Below are 12,262 nucleotides of genomic sequence, written 5' to 3'. Positions count from 1 at the left end.
TTCCTGAGATTAAGAACAGAGAAAGTCACCTCCACTACGGGGCGATGGTGAATATGAAATGAATAACAGCTCTTCAGCAAAGGTGAACGCACATCCCAGTTTACTCTGATGGTCTCAGTGTATGCCTGTGGTCCGAAGGTAATTATTCATAGAACCCCTTTTCATTCTTTGCGTGACGGATGAGACGGCCAGCCTCTCCAAAGCACAGGGCACCCTGTCAGGTGTAGTAGCTGCTCAGTGAATCTCAGTTTCTCTCTTTATTAGGCTGCTGGGCTTCCACTGTGAATCTCCATGTCTGTGTTTAAAGGGACAGGTGAGGCAGTGTTCTTTTCCTATCTTTCTGTGGGACAAACTGAACACTAACGTTCCTGCATCCAATGAAGAAAGAAGTACTTTCGTGTTAGGTAAAATCCATGGTGAGGGGGCTAGGAGACATAGAAAGAAAACCATGTCAACCACTTCAGGAGGTACCCTAAAAAAGCCCCTACACCCTGCCTGCTGCTTCTCGGAAGTGTGTTTTACCTTCTTCACAGGACTGCGGCAGGGCCCAAATGCAGCAAGCAGTAAGAAAATGCAGTACTAGACATTACCTCGTTTTCAATGGCTAGCAACGATCCATAGTTGGAAAAATATCTCTAAGAAAGAAAAGGCAAAATTGCAGCCTATATAGGCATATATAATGTGTATTTATTTCTTCCCAGCCTGAGAAATGTGAAGAATTGTTGAAATGTCTACCACTGTGTTAGCTCAATCAGTGACAATGGCCAAATTTTGTTGCATCAACATTCCTGATGGGAAGTTGGCACTGATGCCAGAGCAGCAGCTGTTCTGCATGTATATTTGCATAAATTTGCATAGGTGTGATGGTAAAAAAAAATAAATGCTGATATTAAGAAAGTGGTTTTCCCCCAGTCATATCAACAGAGCATAGGAGTAAAGAGCACAGGCTCTGGAACCTGGCCTGTTCCATTTGTGTGATCTTGGGTGAGTTATAATCTTGTTATCTGTTTTCTTATTTAGAAGTAGGAATAATAGTAACAATACCTATTGCAGAGGGTCGGTGCAAGGATTAAAAGAGTTAATGTGTATGAAGGATTTAGAGCATCACCTGGCCTATTAAGTGCTCAGGTATTAGCTACTATTATTATCCCAGAGCTCGTCCATTGTCTCCCACCACCAACCTTTGTAAAAAGGCTTATGCTTCCTTCCTTCTATAAATCATAAAAGTTGGAAATTTGGGGCTGGAAGGGATCTCAGAACATCTAATCAGTCACTTTTAAACTTTTATTTTATTCCTTTTAAAATAACCATGGAACACTTTTTGAAAATGAAAGCTTACGCAGAAACCCAGCATGCGGGGCCATGTAGCATTGTGGTTAAGAAAATGGGCTCTGTAGACAGACAGGTCTGATTTCTAGTTCTGGCAAAGCTGTTTTTAGCCTTGTGACTTGGGACAAATGATTTATCTTGGCTGTAAGCCTCCGTTTAATAAAATGTAAAATAGTAATAATTGTAAATATTTCATCAAGTTGTTACGAAGCTAAAAGACTTCACACCTATTGAGTGTTTAGTGCAATGCTTGGCTCATAATAATAACACAATAATTATGTTAACTCTTGAGATTTTAATATATGAAATAGATACAAGGAGAGTCACTCCAGTTGAAGCAGGGCAGAGAACCAGAACTGCATAGGGTGAGGGTGGGGGTGGGAAGGCTGTGGAGCGGCTCCAGGGGAACCCCATGACTCTGCAGGACACAATTTAAAAGCTCCTGATTTAATTGTACATATGAAAACCACCTTCCAGAAAGTCCACAGTCCCTGGTCACACCTAGCATTAAGCTTCCATCAGCACCTTTTCCATCCTAACCAAAGTTCTAATTCTGCCACCGTCACTTACTGCCTGTGTCATCGCCCTCTTTCCATTGCCCTAAAGCCATAGCCCGGAGACAGCCTCTTTGGTTTCAGCACCTTTTTCTAAGCTCTATGAAGCTGGGCAAAAGCATGGGCATCCCCTGTGATTGGCTAGCATGGGGTGAAAGTGTCCTGAACTCACAGCTAGAGGGGCAATGCATCATTTTGTTAAAAAAACAAAACAAAAACCACTACCCTCTTCCCTCTGATGACTTTGTTCATGCCCCCTGCAGGCTGGCACAGATCTGCATTCCAGAGCCGGGGACATGGGGAAGCTGGAACCACAGCTGTGTCACCGCCTCCGCTTTGCTCAATCACAGGAATCCAGGCAGCCCACCTTGGCTGGGTTGGGGGTGGGGTGGGGGCCTGCATGACATCAACATGGGGTGGGAAGGATGGCTGGGTCCTAGAAGAGAAGGACACTGCTGGACCCAGGGGTTACTTAGGGACGGAGGACAAGCTGCAGAGCCCACAAAGAGCCCGTCCAATCTGCTCATTTCCCTGAGACCCAGAAATGGACACTAACGTATCTCGGATCACTTAGCTGAGCCTGGGAGAAGCCAGACAAGAATTCAGGGTTCCTGTCTGTAGTACTTGTCCCTCCTACCGCCACGAGTTACTTCTATTAGTACTTGCTCTTCCCGGCTCCATGCTGAATGTGTACTATTGATTGCCTCCTTCAGTCCTCAAGACAATCCGATGAGGGAGGCACCACTATTATTCCTGTTTTACACGTGAGAAAAGTGACGTTTAGAGAGGTTCAGTTACTGGCCTAAGCTCCCCCAGCTAGGACACAGTGAGGAAGTCCGTGAAATCAGTTAACCTGAGTCCAGAGCCTAGATGCTCAAGTACTGAATCCCGACTGTTTGTGTCATGGGGAGTGTGCTCCTTTGCCGTTCTGTTTCCTGAAAGTGCAGGGACGATGTCGTGTTCATTGTTGGATCCTCAGTGTTTCCACAGGAACCGGCGCCTCATAAATACCTGTTGAGTTCATGTGTGATATGACTGTTTGCTCCTCTAGAGCCTGTTTTCCCTCTAATTCAAGGTATCAGTGAGTGCTATACAGATTTGGCTAAGACAACTTCCTCTGGCCATTCGGGGTAGCATCTCTGTCGTTTCCTGTCAGACGCTGCCTACTTACCTGTTTATGCTCAGTCTCATGAGAGGCACTCAATGTTAGGGCTGAACTGGACATTAGAGCAGCTATGACAGCAGTCCCAGTTCCACTGTGTAACTTTGGAGAAGTCACTCATCTCTGGATTTCGATTTACTCAACTGAAAGGAAACCAGATGTTTCTAAGGGCCCATGGAAGATGGTGGACCTCATGAGATGGATAATTCTTTCCTGTGCATCGCAGCACGCTTAGCAGCATCCTTGCCTCTATCCATCTGATGCCAGCAGCTCGTCCTAGTTTTGACAAATGAAAGTGCCTCCAGACATTGTCAAACGCCTCCTGTGGAGGAGGACGGGCAGAACCCCTGGTGAAGTAACACAGGCTTTCACATCATCTATCTCAGTGTCCTGAGGTAGGTCCCTTGTCCTCTCTGGCCCAAGCTCCCACCGGCAAAAGGAGGATATTATTCTAGAAGCACACCTTGTTTAATTGTGCTCCACTTTATCGCGCTTCACAGATGTTGCATTTTTTACAAATTGAGGGAAAGAACCTCTACCAGCAAAAAGATTATGACCTGCTTTATTGCAATCCTCATTTTATTGCGGTGGGTCTGGAACCAAACCCACAGTATCTCCCCAGCATGCCTGTATTTGTCCAGGATGATGGGGCCATGGGTGTGCCCCGGCCGTGATCCTTTCTGACCTGTGCGGTGCAGTAATGATGAGTCGGGAGAGTTGGTGCTAAGTGCTTTGATAACAGATATGTAACTGTCAGAATCCATTGCGTGGAGAGAATATTATGTTCACTGGATTTGTAACACCTCACAATCACCTTTGCTACTCAAGGAAAATCATGTTAGCCCTGTCTCAAACCTCCGACCCGCCCTGGATGCCCACCCTCCAAATTCCTTACTATCGTACTTGAGTTCTTCAGGATGCGACCCTTGTCTAACTCCCTGGTGCTTCAGTTCTTCCTCTACTCTCACACCATCATTGTGCTTTGAACACTGTTACCTCTGACAGGAATACCCTTCTCTCTATCATGCATGATAAACTCCAGATTCATCTACCCAAATCTGAGCTTAGATATCACCTCCTCCAGGAAGTCTTCCAAAACCCCCCCGTGTACACATGTCACTGCTAGGTCTTTTTATATGGCATAGTGGCGGCCACATATGACACTCAGATATATAACTCCACTTCTCTAGGCTTCAGTTTTTCCACCTGTAAAATGGGTTTGATTTCTCCATAGAACCCTGACTGACACAAGGTATTAATCATCATTGCCATCATCACTTCTGTTCCCACACTGTTCAGTCAGATGTGTGTGCCAAAAACTGTGCTAGACTCTAGGTTTATAAGGGTCAGATATCATTTCTCAATAAGACTCAGAGGCGTGCTCTGCCGATTTTGGCTCTGTGACCATGAGCTTCTCTTTAGGAAGTGGGCATAATATCCTCCAGTGAGATATGAGGAGTAGGGGTCCTTTGTAATCTCAGAAGTCACTCAGTCTTTGTAAGGGATTGCTGTTGGTGGCAGAATCAGGGAGAATATCACCAGTTCTGTGCATGGTAAGCACTCCAGAGCTAGAATTGTGTCTGTTTTATCCACTGCTCCGTGCTCCATGCTTGACCAGAGCCTTGTTGAATGAATACCACGTTTCCCCGAAAATAAGACCTAGCTGGACAATTGGCTCTAATGTGTCTTTTGGAGCAAAAATTAATATAAGACCCAGTCTTACTTTACTATACTATAAGACCCAGTATAATACAATGCAATGCAATGCAATGCAATACAATACAATACAATACAATACAATACAATACAATACAATACAATACAATACAATACAATATAACATAACACTGGGTCTTATATTATTTTTTGCTCCAAAAGACGCATTAGAGCTGATTGTCCAGCTAGGTCTTATTTTTGGGGAAACACGGTAATGGAAGGTTCTACTTTTCCAGTGGCCAGCTCAGAATGCCAGGATAAGTTCTGCCCGTGTTCACACTAAATGCATCACACAAGGAAATCCAAACCTATCCAAACTTGGAAAATGAGTTTTCTATGAGTTCCTCTGGAGCAACTGTTTTCAGATTCCCTTTGAGGTCACTCTAGCCAAATGAAATCTTATGCAAAATCATATTACACAACATAGGACCTGTTTTGGTTGAAGTGTGTGTGCATGATGGTAAAGAAGGAGTTTGGCTCTCATAGACGCCCGTCCCACCCATCCTGTCTCTTCTACTCTCTCTTTTTCTAACTTTTTTTTTTTAAACCTTAGATCTCTGGATAATACAACTTGAAAAGAATTGGCCATAAATATTTTGAATAGAAGTTTGGTGTAGCTGAAAGAGCACTGTACAAGGAGGCTGAAGGTCTCAGCTTGGCCTTCTTTCTGCCTCTGACTCACTCTGAGACATCAGACTGGTCACTTCCTTTCTCTATGCCTTGCTTTTCCCATCTCTAAAGTGGGAGAGATGGAATAATATCAAATGTTCCAACCCGATGTAATAGTATGAACAAATGATAGAGGCATTCATGTAACCCATCTGTGTCTTCCTCCTTTTGCAATATTCCCTTTTATCTTACCTTCTGGTCCCATTTCTTTCATCCTGAAAAAAGCAAGGGCCCAAGGGGACCCGATGGCAGGCACTCAGATGGGGAAGCATCAGCTGCAGCATCTCATCAACATTATGTGGTTACTGGGGCAACCTGAGCTCTCGAATGGTTCCATCAGGTGTCTGCACAACCTGATCAGAAATGACAAGAGAGACAGCAAAAGGCCCAAAGTGTGACAGCAGCTGGGACCTCAAGTTTGGCTTGAGCAGGATAGGGGCACAGAGCCGGGGACGTGTTCCAGGCAGTTAAAAGAAATATCAGCATCTATTTGCCAACTCATTACAGAATATCACTCAAACCTCATCCAGCCACAACCTGCTCCCTGATCCTCACAGGGCTCTGACTGAGAACAGTCTTTTTTTCCCCTCTTCTCATTACCCCACTAATATCAGATCAACGTTTTATAACTTCTCTTGGCATCCGCTTGGCTATGACGGGGCCTGCTTTTTCAAAATAGTCTCTTTTGCCACAAACATGTACATATTTTCTCTTTTGCCTGATGTTTTGACTTAAATTTTTCGATTCCATGCTTTTTTCTGCATCCTGCCTGGTATCAGGGAGCTGGTGAACCTCACTTCAAATCTTGCTTCCATCACTTCTCCGTGGGGTAATTTTGGACAACTTCTCTGCGTCTTGATTTGCAGATCTATTATGCTTTCTCATCAGGTTCCCGGGTGTCTGAGAGAATCAAAGTATCCCATGCATTTTAAAGTACATTACAAACTATACAAATATCACACAAATGTTAGTGTTTTGTGGCCTACATGTCTCTTTACCTTTTGTAAAATGTTTTCATTTCCACAGTCGTTTCCCAAATTAGGTGCCAGGGAAGTCTAGTTCTGTGAAATGGTAATAAATGTGCTCTAGGGGAAAAAAAATGAAAAAGTGTGCACAGAACAAATAAAATCGAGTTTTTAATTATGCAACTTTCGTTATGCAGACCTTCTCAGTGCCTTTAAACTAGAAATGTTATCTGACCCACAGAAGTTCTTGTTTTCCCTCAGGAATCACTTATTATCATAGTTTGGAACTAGTTTACCCGGAAATAAAATTTAAGAATTACTCAATTACACTACCTCCTCGTAAGACAAGTGCATTGTAAGAACTGCTTTAAAACTAGATGAATTAAGGCAGGAAAATCTGAGAAAGTGAAACAGAGAAATGAAATCATTTCATTTTTTTCTGGACTCGGTAATTATTTTTCTTTGTATGTCTCTTTCCTTTTATCTCTGTCTCTCAGCAGCCCCCTCATCCTTTTTAGAATCATTCAATAACTTGCCATAAATACATATTTTCATGTCCCTCCCAGACCCACTGACCTAGAAACTCCGAAGTGCAGCTCAGCAGTTTACGTTTCCCAGGCCCTCCAAAGTGAGTCTGAGGCATATGCTAAAGTTTCACTTTGAATCGTTGATTTAGTTCCTTACTAATAGTGCACTCTTTCAATTCCAAATGGCCCAGTTTGGACAATAAATGATATGGTCACACTGAATATACCTATGTTAGCTAAAATATTTTGTTAAAGAATCCCATTGCTTTTGTTAAATAGCGGCTGGTGGCGTGCACACACATGCACACACGCCTGAACAGCCCCGCCTCCTCTCTGGGACCCACTGGACCAACAGACAGTCCAGCTACTAAAAGGTTAATGCCAGCACCACATAGCACCTAGTTTTCTCTCTCCGAACAGGGTCTTTTGTGAAGGACCAGTGCCCTTATTAAGACAATTAAATGGGAACTGTGTCACATGCTTAGCACAGTAGCTGCTACACTGGAAGAAGTCAATAAATGGTTATTTATATCCATTTCCTATTTTTACCAACACCCACTCTATGTTAGAAACTGTGGTAGGTTCTGGGTATTACAAAATGTTGCAGACAGACATGACCCCTCCCCTCACAGAGCTTATGCTCTAATTGGAGGTACTGAGGCTAACCATTAGGACAGGTGACAAGTGCTGTGGACGGCAAAGCACAGAGGAGGGGGGCGACCCACCTGGCCTTGGCAATGCTGGGCAGTCGTGGGGGCGGGGACAGAGGCAGTGTCTAGGCAAGAGCTGTGGCGTGTGGGGAAATCTGGGTGATGAGAAGGAGCACGGCCCATTGGGGAAACTGCAAAGAGCTCAGCTTGGCTGGAGTTGGTAATTGGTCTGGAGAAAATGGGGCTGAATAATGATGAGAAGAGACAGGTCTGAAGACGTTTGCAGGGACTTAATCATCAAGAGCTTTTTGGAGCCATGTTGGGAAGTTTGAAAACCCCATGGAGGGGCGGGGTTTTCAGCAGAGGGGTAGCATGTTTACATTAGTATTTTATGAACCTCGTTCTGGCTACTTTTCTATGGCTGCACACAAGTGAATGACAGAAGACTGGAGCGCTGATGAACCCCAGTCTGAACTGGTGGTGTCCTGGCTGAGGAAAGCGGAGTGGGCGTGGGATGGTGTATCTAGAACTGCATTTACTGTGTTTTGCTTCCAAGGGAAATACAACGTTTATTGTTTTCTCTCTCACCAGACAGCATTAGATTTTTGTTTTAGAAAATGAAATGGTCGTGCTATTATCTGGGCTTTTGGATTTCTAAATGAGCTCTTGTTTCAATTGTTCTTGCTATCTTTATTGTCTAGACCTTGATCCTTAGTGCAGACCTCTAACAAATGGAACATTTATTAGCCATCTAAATATCTAATATCTGTATATCATATTATTGCTAATAAAGTTGCAGCGATATTGTGATTTGTAAGAAATAGATATTTGGTCGTTCTGATGACCAAAATGTATTTCTCATATATATTTGGTCCAAGGTTCCTGGCTCACAGCTCTCGAAACCATGGAATTGCCTGGGCGATACAAGCAATGGGAGAACTTTTTGTCATGATATCTGGTCTGTTGTCCTTAGTTCCTGAAATCACTTCAGAGCCCTAAAGGTGAAATGGGTGTCTTGTTATTCATAACAAGCCCCTTTATACCATGACTGGGTTTATGTTAGTGAGATGACTTTTGGAAAGCACCTAAGGATGGGGCTGGTTATTAGGGGAACCAACCACAAATAAACGGTTCCAACCCTTTCCTGGATTTCCAGGGAGGGGAGACGGACCAAAGATTAAATCAATCCCTAATAGCCAATGTTTTAATCAGCCATGCTGATGTAATGAAGCTTCCATAAAAATCCAAAAGGAGGGGGTTCAGAGAGCTTCTGGGTTGGTGAATATGTGGAGATTTAGGGAGAGTGGAGGGCCTGGAAAGGTCATGGAAGCTCCACACCCCTTTCCCCATCCCTTGCTCTGTGTCGCTTCTATATGGCTGTTCCTGAGTTATATCCTTTATAACAAACCAGGAATCTAGTAATTAGATGTTTCCGTGAGTTCTGTGAGTCGCTCCAGCACAGAAACCGGACCCAGGGAGGGAGTCATTGGAACCACACCACTGATCTCTAGCCAGGCAGTCAGAAGCACACACGTTAGAACCGGTAACCAGAATTCAGTTATTTTGCTTCTCTTTTTATCTGTTATATAAATCTATGAGTTAGGGCAGGTAAAATGGAAAATTGAGGCTTAGAGTGGGTTGGCCATACCCATACAGATGGAAAGCTGCCTGGTCTTTTGTCTGCAAATCCCATGCTGTTCCGTGTCACCCCTGCCTCCCACTCATGCATCAGTGTGTCAGGAGGACTTTGGGAGAGCCAAGACGTAAGAGACAGAGGCCTGTGTGAAGTCTTGAAGTGAGTTATGGTCCATCTGTACCTCTGTGTTCTATCTATGCTCAGGACCAGAGAGGCCAGAAATAAAAAAGGAAGGAGGAGACAGAGGGAAAGAGAAATTCTGTGTCGCCTTCTAATATGGCCAGAGAGGAAAGCTGGCACCAGAGGACTCATTCCACCACAGCCACAGCTCCCGAGCAGGCTTAGATCGTCCCCAAACTGCTCTACACTCAGCTCCCAATATTTTTCTCAAGACTGGTTCAGGGGAAAGAAAACCACAAGCACATTAGGAAGAGCGCTAGGCTGAGGCCAGAGTCTGGCACTTCCTAGCCAGGCCAGCTCCCCCTCTGTGAGCTTCAGACGCCCACCTGGAAATGAGGATGTTAATCATACCTCCTCCCAGGTTCTGGTGAGAGGTATTGAGAGGGTTAAATGAAATCATGCTGGGAATGCTATTCACCCAAAGAGCTGGTAGCCCCTTCCAGCACCTCAGGCCTCTCCTGTCCAACCCATTTAAAATCCTAACCCTCCTCCCTCTTGGCCCTCCCATTCCCTTTCCCACAGAGCATACCTCCATCTAACCTAGTCATATTTTACTTATTTATTCACTGTGTCTCTACATTTCACCAGAAAGCAGGAATGGTGTGTCTGTTTTGTTTACAGCTTTATCTCCAGTGCCTAAAAGAGTACCCGGAATAAAATAGGCAAGTGATAGGTATTTGTTAAAAGAAGGCTGAATGAATGAATGAATGAATGAATGAATGAATATATTTCATTTGTTGGCTTTCCATTTCCAGAACCATGTGTTCTGCAGTCAGTTTCTAATACGCCAAACCTGTTTCTTAATATGTCATACCTGAATACTGCCTCATTCAAAAGAAATGCACACCACAAGAAATACCAAATAAAAATATGCAAATAGTCAGGGCAGAGAAAGGGCGTCCTGCAGTGCCCATATCCCACTTCTTTTCACGGTTTGCTCTTAGCTGCATAGTTTTTCCAGTCTGCAGTCTTCACTCACAGGCATAGAAATGTGTAGATCCAGTCACACATATGAGAGCAAACCCTTCCGTGGTGCTTACTACATGCCCGGTAGGGTTCTAAACACTTATGTGTGTCACCTCATTTAATCTCCACAACAACACTATTGCATATGTGTTATTTTTACCCCAATTTACAGATAAGGAAACTATGGCAAAGCTGCTATTTCTTTAACATATGAATGGGATCATAGTAGATGTAGTAGCCCACGATGTCCTTTTTCCATTTAAAGCATGTTGTACACACGTAGATACCCCTGGGTACTTAAATTCAGACTCCATCTGTTTCTTCCATAACCATTTCACGTTAGTATAGGGCTTTAATGTCACTCTCTCCACTTACTGGTGTTTAATCTCATCCTCAGTCTCCTCCCACTTGGGGGCTGAATACCATTCTGTAAAGGTCCATGATTGTGCTCCGTCAGCATCTGTCCAACTCCTTCCTGTCTCTGCCCTTCCCTTTGGGATGGGGTGCAGGGCAATATCTTCTCTTTCCAACCTTGAGGTCAGTTCAACTGTGGAGTCCCCACAAGGCCCCTTTGAGTGTCCTAGTAGCACCAGTATTTGATTCCTCGTTCCTTTGCACCAAGAAATGAATCACTTCCTACTAGAAGGTACACAGAGCATAACTTCAAACATTCTTTAAAATCAGGAGTTGCCCAAGGAAATCAAGCAGAGGGAGCAATTGCTGCTATGTTTGCTAATTTGCTGACGTCTGAAAACCCATCATTCAGCCTCTTTCAGCCTCCAGTTTCTCCAGTTAAATGAGAGTAACTCCCACCTCATTGCCGCCTATGTCTGAAGTCTTAATATTTTGGAACAATCTACATAATCTTGATGAGTTATAACGATCCCTCACACTTACAGAATGATTTACAACTTGCAAAGTACTTGTTGAAGAGGGTTATTTCCTAGACTCGTACAATTTCAGAGGGGAACCTTACAGATGAAATCTCCAGTGGTTCCCAAACTCTCTGATTCACACTCCCTGGCAAGAAGAGCCCAGCAGGTATAACGGCAGTCCATGAACTCTTTTCAATATTTCAAAAATGCTAACGGGAATCATATATTTCCCAATAAAGTCAGCCTTTAATTGCTTTTGGTGGGAATTATATCAACTAAAATCAGTACTTATTGGAAAACTAATTATCCCTTCGTGAACGTAACTTAATAGACATACTCTCCTAAAACATTGGGGGTCTACGGAAAGAAAGTTGCAGAAGGAAAACTTAGTAGGGAAATGATGAAGGATTTGGACCACAGAGATCCCCACATTTTACAGACGAGGAAGGTGGAGCCCTCAGAAGCAAGCTGTACCCTGTAATTCCTCTTCTTCATCACTGCTGCCTTAGATTGTGCTTCATCTCTTCTCTGTTGGACTTACTCACTAGAGTTCTAGCTGGTCTCAGCCTCTAACGCCCCCTTCCATCGGCCCTTCAAACTGCAACCAAAGTGGCCTTTCTAGTAACATATGTACCCCTTCCACGCCCTGGTTGATTGGCATTCTCTGATGCTCCCCACTGCTGTTAGAATATGGCACACTCTTCTGTTGTCAAGCAAGGCTCCTCGTGACCTGGCCTCACCATCCCTTTTGCCCTACTGTACATAATGGAGTCTGGTCCCTGAAAGCACTGGGCCTTTTCACTGTCCCTCCGTGTCTTTGAACAAACTGTTCTCTCTGCAGAATGCCCTTCTCTCCACCTGTTTACCTGTCAACTTTGACTCATCCTTCAAGTTTCAGTTTCATCACACCTCCTTCAGGAAGGCTTCTCTGCCTGGCTCCTTCACTCCAGGATGGCTTGACTGTCTGCTGTAGGCATGTCAGTTCCCTGTGCTTCTGTCTGGCAGGTGCTTCTCTAAATGCATTTCAATATGT

This window comes from Rhinolophus sinicus, linkage group LG04 (genome assembly GCF_036562045.2).
Source record: "Rhinolophus sinicus isolate RSC01 linkage group LG04, ASM3656204v1, whole genome shotgun sequence".
Classification (NCBI taxonomy): domain Eukaryota; kingdom Metazoa; phylum Chordata; class Mammalia; order Chiroptera; family Rhinolophidae; genus Rhinolophus; species Rhinolophus sinicus.
Note: the sequence above shows the minus strand (reverse complement) of the source record.